Here is a 10,414-nt window from a genome sequence, read left to right as displayed (position 1 = left end):
AGGGGGGGAGGGAAGGAAGGTGTTTTAATTGGAGCAGGTTTTGGGAGCTTCTTAAAAATTAAAACATCCATGGCGTTTTGTGCATTGAATGTTTTACGTTTCAAAGTGGCAGTGAGGGCACTTTAACTAAAGCTCATTTGACAAGCTTTATTTAAAGCACCCCTGCTTTAAATCAAGATTAAATCAAGTCTGCTCCAACATGTTTTAATCAGAATGTAACACAGCATGTATAAAAGTGCCCTTTTCACAGCAGGGGATTGTTGAATATTCTCATGTTCCCAAATCCTACTAAACTTCAATTGGGATTAAGGGTTGAGGAGACGTCAAGCGATGTTGCTTTAGAAGGTAGCTGCTTGAAACCAAAGGTTCAGAAATAATCTGGCATAATCCAAATGCATCATTGCTCCAAAGCCCCTTTTGGGATCCAGAAACAGGTTTCCCCTAAATGTGAGAAGGCAACCACACACAAGGAGACTGATCAGAGAAGCTATCACCCCCCAAATGAACTCACAAGAGGAACAAAACTGTGAAGAAGCAAGGAGAGTCGAAGATAGCTTCTGGATCTGGAAACAAAGCAAGCAAGGCAGAAAAGCAAAATGGCAAAGCAGCTCTTGTTACTACAGACAACTTTGATAGCTTATATCAGAATGCAGGCTTCTTAAATCCCTTATAGAAGGGAAGTTGGATAAAGTTAGAATAGAGATAGCAGAATTTGGGAGCAGTTACAGACAATGAGAAGGAAGGCAGGGCAGAATGGTGTCTTATCGACTAATTCATTCAGTCAGAGAAAAATGTGGCTAAAGATTTTTAAGCCAATATAGAACTCCAAATCAAAATTACATCCAACAGAAAGGAAAGAGAAGAAGAGGAGCTTGCAGAAAAAATGGCAGACATAGAAAGCCATGAATGAGGAATTGGGTGACCAATATTTTATAAGCACTCAAGTGACAAGTCCTATTGAGGACTTAGTGATTTCAAAAGCCAAGCCAAGCCTGTGGAGAAAGTTTACACACATGCATGGAAGGGCTAGTCATTTATAGGCGGATGCATATACCAGAGAATCCACAAGGCTTTTCATGCTTCTCAAAAGCTATTTGCTTCAAGCGGTCTGTAAACTCAGGCAAGAGCAGTTAATGCCCATTCCGTGTCCAAGCCTTTCTTTGCATCCAGGAGGTCTAAAAACAGCCATTTTCCTTTCTGTAGCCTGGGTCCACCCAGGGGGTGTGCCCTGTCCTCCAGTGACAGTAGTGGTGTTCAGGCAGGGTGCTGAGGAAGGGGTGAGCTACTAGAGCTGTTTCCTCCCCTCTCTATAGAGCTAGGCCAAAACCAAGTACTTAACTATGTACAATTTATTACAAGAATAAATACAGACACTCAGTATAAAACATAGAATATTTACAAGGCTTAACATATAATACTATATATAATATTCCACAATTCACATATAATACCAAGTATGGACCAAGTAACTTACAACCTATACAAAACACAATTAACACATAGGGATAACCCAAGTAAATAACAATAATATCTCTTTAAAACTTCACAAATAACAATGCCAATATACACATTGAGGCATTAAAACATATAACCCCCTTTAAAGAATACCCCTAGCTATATAGCCCTTAACATGACAACCTCAAAATAGGGAGCACACTCAGCACCTCTCCAAGAAGTTTCCCTAAAGCCCCTCCCCTTTAAGGCCCTGGGACATGGGCACACTCCTCCCGCAATGGAGCATGGAGGTGGCAGACCCTCCTTACCTGCGTCAGCCTCCCCTGCAGATCCCACTTCTCCAGTAACTCACGCTTCCTCTCTGGAGGAGTCAAGGCTTATCCCGCAAGAGCTTCTCCCCAGAGGCACCTTCGGCTCTCTTTGATGGCCCGGCGCTCCACATTGAGCACCCAGGGCTATGTCTTTCTGGCGGGAGCCAAGCCTTTGCAGGCTCTGGCTCCCCAGTCTCACACTGGGGGTTCTCCCCTTTCCTGGGCCCTGCTCTGGGCACCGGGGCTCTTTTAATTAAGGGTGGAGGCGCACTGCAGGGCTCCAGTCATTTGGCCTAGGGCTGGGGCTAACTTAAGCAGCTGAGAGCTGCTTCCAAGGCAGTTTCTCCATGCACCAACCTGCGCACCAGGTGAGGCCTGAGCAGTTGCGAGCTGCTTGCAGGGCAGACTCTCCATGTGCTGACCCACGCACCAGGTGGAGCACAACCAACTTCGAGCTGCACTGCTGAAGCTCAGGTGGGGTCCCGAGGACAGCCATCTCTGGAGCTCCTCTCTCCTTGCCGTCTCTCTCCAGTTGCCCTTTTATACTCTTCAGGGGCTTTGCCTGCAAAGTTCTCCGGACCTGGCTGGTGCAGTTCTGATTTGGGTCCAGCTGCGCCTTGCCCCCTCCCTTCAGAAAAGGGCATGGCATTACTTCCCTTTGCTGTCTTTAGATTGGTGGACGAGCTCCACCAATCAAACAACAGACCCTCCAGCCTGGGACTCTACCCAAGCCTCGAAAAGGTAAGCCTCCTACAGTTCTATGGAACAAAAACAAGATTCTAATCTTATCCTGTGACCCCAAGAGCTGAGGCTATAGGACAGGCCTATAGGAATGGGTAAAGACCTTAATTATGACAGCAGACAGAAGAATTCACATGTAAAGAAGGCAGGGAATAATCAGCTCAAGCTTGGCTAGGACATCAGTGTCCAGATACTGCTCAGTGACCGAACTCACAGCCCCTGCTGTCTTCCAGCCACCCAAATGCTATTAGGTAATAGAGCTTTTTGTGTCTCCCCTCAACACCTCCCTCAGTAGCAGCAGTGATCCATCCTCTGAAGCTGTTTTCTCTGCAACTTGTTGGTCTGTCCTACTAGCGAACATGTAACATGGGTCTCCCTCAGGTTCAATCCACAGGGAATAGGAATTGGTGTCAGCTCCACTTAGGGAGCTTTGCCTTTTATCTACAGATTGAGGTTAGTTCTCTCCATGCCTGGGCATATATGTGATTGCTAATGAAATAAAAGGACTGCTACATACACTGAATGGAAGGAAAAAACCCCAAATGTGGGCTTTGGTTGGCATGACTCTGCATAGCTTTTCATAGATTTTTGGCTCAGCCCCTAAAACATTGCTGCCAAACAGTATTAGGCAGTGGTCCACTGGCAAAAACAGTGGTGTTTCTTGCAGGCCAATTTTAGGAGCAAGTGCTAGAGCAGCGATAACATATAATGCCAATTCCAGTAGGAATTCCCACACTACAAAAAAAATTAGCAGCTAGATGATGCAAAACTCTGAACTGGGCTAAATTTGCCTAATCTGGTAGAGAATTATCTTGGAAAGAATCAAGGATAAAATGCTACTGGTGTCACATTGGTTTAGGATAGCCATTTTCTAGAAGGAAACAGGTATTGTCTGCTCCCCTGCTGCTTGGTGACAAGCAATAACAGTCAGCTAGTACGAGATCTATCCCACGGTAGCAAACCAATATAAATTATACCAAGGTGTGTATATTTCTCCGTGATTTTATATGACACCCATTAACACGTTAGATATAGACCCAGAAGACGGATCAGTCCCCTGAAGACAAGACCTCAGTTATACATTATTCAATGACCTGTGATGCCATCTGATTTATGTTCTAGAATGCCAGAGGAAGGCAGCATTGACCCAGACATCAGGTAATGTCTCAGGTATAGGCAACAGGACTATGATGGTACAGGTGACAGGTGTATACCTACATTTGGCAAAGATATTGTGAAGGAGCACCTTGAGAGGGTGGACATCCATAAGTCAGTGGGCTCTAGTGAAATGCACCCAAGAGTGCTAAAAGAGTTGGCTGGCATCTTAGCTTGGCCGTTGGTGCAGATATTTGAAAACTTGTGGCACTCAGGTGAGGTTCCTGAAGGCTGGAAGAGTGCCGATGTAGTGCCTATCTTCAAGAAAGGAAGATCCAGGGAACTACAGGACAATCAGCTTGACCTTAATCCCTGGAAAGATCTTTGAGAAAGTTATCAAAGACTCCATCAATAACAGGCTGACAGAAGGCACATGCTGAGAGACAGTGACTTTCTGGCCCTTGGGCAGGGGGCTGGACCCGATGATCTTGCAAGGTCCCTTCCAGCCCTAATGTCTATGAAATCTATGAATTCCTGTTCCCAGCTTTACTGCCCCTTAGGCAGTTATTTTCCCTTTTGTACAATGCCCCGTACAAGGGGGCTATGGTCTTCTCTGTGGTCTGTAGAACTACCATAAATAACCTAACCACAATGGCATGAATGAAGATAGCAGCTAGCAACCTGGAGGTAAACATATCTTTTGGATTTAAAAAGTTGTTTTATGCAAAGCAATGGATACTTTGACACATTATAGAAGGGCTGGCCAACTTCCGAACCCCTGGGGGCCACAAGAGCAGGGGCTGTACACTGCAAGCCACAAATCACCCCAGCATACAGATACTCTCCACCCCTGCTGTCCTGTATGCCTACACAGGCACCCTTCCCACCACTACACTCAGCACTCCCCCCTTCCCCCACTGCACCATGTAGGCACAATCCCTCCCTTCCCTAGAAAACCCTCATATACACCCCCTCTCCCCCCACCAGTGCATAGACTTAGTTTCTTTGTTGTCTCCCACTCCCCCAAGTGCATTTTCCAAATATACCCACAGGTCCCCACACTTCATCATATTGGCCCTAAGCCCTGGGACAAGAGCAGAAAGTGGCAACTGGAAGAAGGAGCCTGGAGACTGGCTGTTGTTGCAGCTAAAGCAATGGGGAGCAGTGGCTAGGTGAGAGCTTGGGGGCAGTACCTAAACCCCTCCTAGGATGCATGCAGCCTGCAGGCCCCAGATGGACAGCCCTATGTTATAGGATGCTTGCTATGGGCCTAAAATAGAAACAAATTAAAAAAAACAAAACAAAACAACCCCCCCAACTAAACAGTTGAATCTCAGAAGAAAAACTTGCATTGAAGCTTGCAACCAAGTAGAGAGATACTTGCCATGATTTTGCTAAAGCACTGGTAGATAGAAAGAGCTTTAAAAAAAAAAAAAAAATGCTAGACTAGAACCTTAGAGAGTACTGGAAGAACTAGAGTTTAATAGACATTACTTAGAAATATGTATGACTGTACTAAAACAATCCAAAATTATTACAGATCTCTTATTAATATGTACTGCATGATAAAATGCTATTAACCAAATACACCACACACTCATTTGGAAGAACCATAATATACATTAACTTGATGGGCATTCAAGTAAGTTTTTACTAGTGACCAGTCAAGTCATTGTTGCCACTCATTTTGATTGCTCCCTGGTTAATACTATGGTATGGCAATGCAGGGCCAATAGTGATGCAATGGTGTTTCAGTTTTACTATCTTGACCCCCCCTACATTACAGGGAATCTGGAAAGGGAAGAGTTGACAGAGATCATGTAAACCAACTCTGAATCACTGCAGGTTTTCCTTTTTTTTTTTTTTTTTAAAAGCTGGTCAGATAAGTGTTTTGAAAAGACATAGCATCCAAGGTTTTACTTTCTCAAGGGAGCTATTGGTATAATTTTACTTGACCAGAGGGCGGTAACAGGGTCAGGCTGTCAGCTTCTATTAAGATTCGGATTTGCGTCACTGAATGGGAAGTACTTGGCTATACTGTTTCTCATTAGATTGCTTTATGATAAATCTAATCATTACCTTACTATACTTGGCTGATTTTAAGGTTATAAAACTAGCTCTCCAGCTGCCCCAGCTGGGCTGTTAACCACACTGCCTTCTCATTAGGAGCAGCAGTGTTACAGGAATGCTATCTGTGTTCCTGTATCACAGCAAACAGACTGGCTCCTGAAACCCAAAAGCCTGAAAAGCAGGTGCCTCAGGTCCTCATTGCAGAAGCTCCTGACACAGAAGCTGAGCCTTCTCGCTGCAAAGCCCATTGTTTTGTAGCAGAGTTGGGGAAAACACTTCATGTCTAGTAATTCAATGACATCTCACTTGCTGTTCAGTCGGGATTGGTTTATGCAGCACTTTTACTTCACATGAACTGACTCCAGGTAACTGCAGACAGTTAACTCATCTGGTAGCATAGACCTCTCCAGACATTTGTAGCAGGATACATGAATTTGCACGTAATCACAGCAGAGCCCAAGGAACAAGTGCTGGAGAGTGTCACCCCCAGATTTTAAAGGCATCCTCAACTAATAGGTTAACATGCTGTGAGGGATGTATTAGTTGAATTGGACTCGTGTGTAAGCCTATCTAATTAATTTAGTAAAAAACCCATGTGCAAGCTTTTACTTCCATTTTAGAATAGCTTAAACTGAACCGAGATAACCCAATTCCAAATAATTTTGAGCAAAAACAAAACAAACTTGGTTTGAAGTGAAGGGGGAGCAGCCACACACCCTTTTCAACCATTTTAATTAACTCAAGTTAAACCAATACAGTTTTTCCTGTGTAGACAAGGCCTTTGGATTTTGTTTAAGCTGAAACAAAGTGCCCACTTAAAAACAGAAGAGTGCTCACACAAAACATAGGTGCCAGTTTCATTAAATGGGTTTTAAAGGTGATTTCCAGTTGAACTGGGCACAACTGAGGTGCATGTGGGCAGGTCCATAGACTTATTCCAGAAACTGGGCAGTAAAGGACAGCTGCACCTGAACATCTGGCTCCTTAACCCATCCTCTTATGCAATGCCCCTGGACACATGGAGGCAGAGAGGGGAACCCACTGCATTCTCCTGGCCACAACCGTGGCAGAATTGTGTTTGGAAATGAAATGTCACATTCACTTGGGTTTTTCTTTTCTCAGACTTTCAGAAAGTTTTCCTATGCAATTCACCTCCTAAAGAGCTCTGAAGCTGCCTAACAGTGCCATGTGAGATGCTATCCAGAGGAAGAGAGGCTTCATGGTTGGGTTGGTGGGGCTGGGAGGGGGGAATTAAACCCCCTCCCTGTCCAGTTCACTCCAGGTGACTACCCAGCCTGGCCCTACCCCCCAGCACAGCTCCCCTGCAGCTGATGGTGCGCTCTATCTAGCATCCCCTGGCTCCTGGCCTCAGCAACTGCAGGCATATGCCCGCAGTTCCTCAGTCCAGAAGGATGTCTGTTCAGCTGGAAACTGGTTCAATCTAGACAGGTTAGACAAACCTGCAAAGATTGAATCAAGTCAGGCTCCAGCTTTTTGAATGTCTGTCCCCAGCCAAGGTGTTCCAAATACATTCCTGTTTAAACTGGTTATCCCCCAAGATGTTATTCCTCCTTAAAGTAAATAAAGCTCAGAAATTAACTGAACAAGCACTTCATGCAGGAACAATTGTGTTGCCATTTGATATACTGACACTTTGAGAGGTATTAGCCAGTCCGGGTGGATCACTGTTTCAGGGGTTTAAAAATAAGAGCTTACTTCTGGCAAGTGTAATGCATTATGTCAGAGCCATTATACAAACTTAGTTATTTACTACTTCCCCAAACACAGCTCAGTAATCTTGTGTTCTTAACTGTCTCCTGAATGAACGTCCTTCATTTTTTTGCATAAGTTCCAGACAGATATCCTACTGACAACATCAGAGATTTACTGCCACAAAGCTCATATCATTAGCAGCTCAAAGGTTTCTGAGCCTCCCAGAGCTTCTCTATGACACAGAAGGGCAGGCCACAAGCAAACACCCTTGGAAAGACAGCAGCTAGAACTGCCAAGTCTGCAATATCTGCATTACTAACAATGCCTACTCCATCCAGCTCCCGCTAAGTCAATCCTATGATACTATTCTGTATCCATCAGTGCCTGATCATTTAAAAAGCATAAGGCAAGATCCTCAGATACAGTGATATACACCAGCAGAATGAGGGTCTGGTGTATGACTTCGAATTCTTAAATCACGGCACTGGTTACTTAAAGATCAGTTTTATTTCCTGCTTTATCACAGATACCTTGAGTGACTTTGGGTACATCATTTTACCAGTCTGTTCATATGTTAAGTTAGCATCACAGTGCTTACCTGTTAAGGACATTGCAGGAACAGCAATTAGTCTTTGTCAAGTGCTTTCAGATCTTTTGATAGAGAGATACAGAGCACAGACAGATAAGCACAAGAAGTCTTGCCTGTTCTTCTCCCTTTGCAACTTCAAAGGAAGTCCTTGTTTATGTTTTAAAGTACCTTAGTTCTACCTGATATCCTGCTGCCTTCTCTGCACCTATAGTAACAGTAGTCCCCACTTCCAAAGTTGTTGGGACAGAGTCTCAGCAAGTTTAAATGAGGAAGAATGGCTTTGGTGCAGCTCTGGCAATTTGCAGCAGGTGGGGATCTGGCCCATTGCCTGCAGTGGAACAAAAGCAATTGATACCAGCTGGGGATCTTCTTGCTCTAATAATAATCCTTTACACTCATATAGCAGCATAACTTCCCTCTGAGGGTTTTAAAGCATTTCAGTTCTCCCAATGTTTCTTGGATGTAGAGGGGTAGCATTATCCCTGTTGGACAGATGGAGAACTGAGCCGCAAACTGACTAACTGACCTTGCCAATGTCACAGAGCAAATCAGCAGCACAGCTGCCCATAGCACCTGGGTCACATACGTGCTCCCTCTCCTTTAGCCAGAAATTCTGTCTGTAGACTCAGCTATGTAGAGAAGCAAAGTGGCAATCAAACAATAAATCAGTGAGAAGAGATGGACTGGTGCATCTTGCTAGTGCATTTATTGGTGAATGCAGAGATCCTTATGGCCTTCATGATTCTGAAAGCCAGGTACTAATCTTGATAGGGTTAGCTTCACTTAAAGCATGCCTACCATCGAATTCAGTCCTGCTGGCACTGCATTTTTAGTAAAGATTCTTCCCATATTTATTCTGTTTAAAAGTCTGAGTTTCTCAAATCAGTTTAAAGAAACTATTATTTGAAACATCATAGGGCAATGGCTGGAATCCTTCTGTTCCAGGGCAGTCTCTTACACAGGAAGGACTCCTTGATGTAGAACTTTGTGTCTTTAACCCAAAACTGGGAACTTTTTCTGGAAAACAGGCAATAGTTGAACCATGAGTGACAGGGTTAGAATCCAGAGTCAAGGGTGACATTCCCTGGCCTGGTTCTCCCTTATACAGCAAGTCTGAGTAAATGATCACAGTGGTCTCTTCCAGATGTAAATCTACAAAGTGCAGGGAAGCCTTCAAAGTAGAAGACTTTAACTGATTCACAGCTTGGCTGTAAGGTAAATTACTGAACAAATGCAACATTACTTGGCATAATGCTATTTTGTGAGACACCTGGAAATACTCAAAAGGAAGGTGTCTGTGTTATATAAGTGCAAACTGTAATTAAGTGAGCTTTTCTGTAGTTGCTCAACTGAATTGCTGAAGAGTTACATTAGACATTTCCTAGACCTTCAGGCTGGGAGGAAGCCTTTTGATCATCTATTTGATCACCTATCCTGCAAAACCAGAAGTCCAAGAAATCCACCCATTACTCCTAAAGAAGAGGGAATTATTCTCCTTTACCATCAAGCCCTGTAACTTGGGATTGCATTAGAAGCGGTGCCTTTTACATAGACATCCAAACTTGAATTCAAGACTCCAAGACATGGGGAGTTCCCTGATCTGTTGCAGCAATTAATCGTTCTTGTGAGTATCAACCAGTGTCTTTATTTGCATTTCAGGCTGGGCACTCGAAATCAGTGTGACATTTGGTAAGTTTGGGCTTTTCTTATTCATCTAAAATGACATACAGAATCAGAGTTATAAAGAGGATCATAGACACCCCAAGTCTCATTGCCCTATTCTAAGCAACAGACCAGAGTCCCCTCATAAAACAAAAGGATTTATGAGTAGATTATACTGTAATTTAGTTCAAAGTCTTCTCCAGTAAAAGAATCTTTCTTTCAGGGAAATTTGTTTCAGCTCTAAAGCAGCTGCTGCTAGTTATGCAACTATGAAATATCATGCTTTAATATTACTTAACTCCCTTTGGCCAGGTTGCCATGAAATGCTGTTCTGTTTGAAAGATCCTGATCCAAATATTTTTGATCTCCAGATAAAGCCCTAATTAAACAAGGGCGAAGCTGTGTTATGGGATGCACAACTGTGCAAAGGCTGTGAGAAGAGGTGACAGATGATGGGACTTGTTTGAATCCTGTTTGACAGAACAAAACTCTCACCCCTTGGAAAGTTCAACATTCAAACTTGACCAAAAGTAGGCAGCTAGTACACTGTGACCATTGGTGATCATGCTGACTAGCACATACTCTTGCTTTCCCGTCTGTCCGCCTGATCCTACCTGTTGCCTCACGGTTTGTACTTTGGGCCAGGTTCCATCCTCGTGTTCTGTGTTTGTAGTGTCCTGCACGGGGAATCCTGCTCCATCACTGGGGCTTCTAGCTGTTACCCCAGTAAATACCTAAATGGTGTGATTTTGCTAGTTTTGCCTTAAAAAAACCCTTA

At 43.9% G+C, this 10,414-nt stretch overlaps 1 long non-coding RNA gene across 1 annotated transcript; it reads left to right on the top strand.

Moving 5' to 3' along the window:
* Positions 1-8,699: 8,699 nt before the first annotated feature.
* LOC109322696 lies at positions 8,700-9,853 on the top strand. The gene is made up of 3 exons (XR_002104466.1): positions 8,700-8,729; positions 9,119-9,189; positions 9,316-9,853. It is a non-coding gene; the product is annotated as an uncharacterized LOC109322696 (long non-coding RNA).
* Positions 9,854-10,414: the final 561 nt, after the last annotated feature.

This window comes from Crocodylus porosus, unplaced genomic scaffold, assembly GCF_001723895.1.
Source record: "Crocodylus porosus isolate Cpor-Errol unplaced genomic scaffold, CroPor_comp1, whole genome shotgun sequence".
NCBI classification, from domain to species: Eukaryota; Metazoa; Chordata; order Crocodylia; family Crocodylidae; genus Crocodylus; species Crocodylus porosus.
The sequence above is the reverse complement of the archived record's forward strand: the minus strand, read 5'-3'. Positions and strand labels throughout refer to the sequence as shown.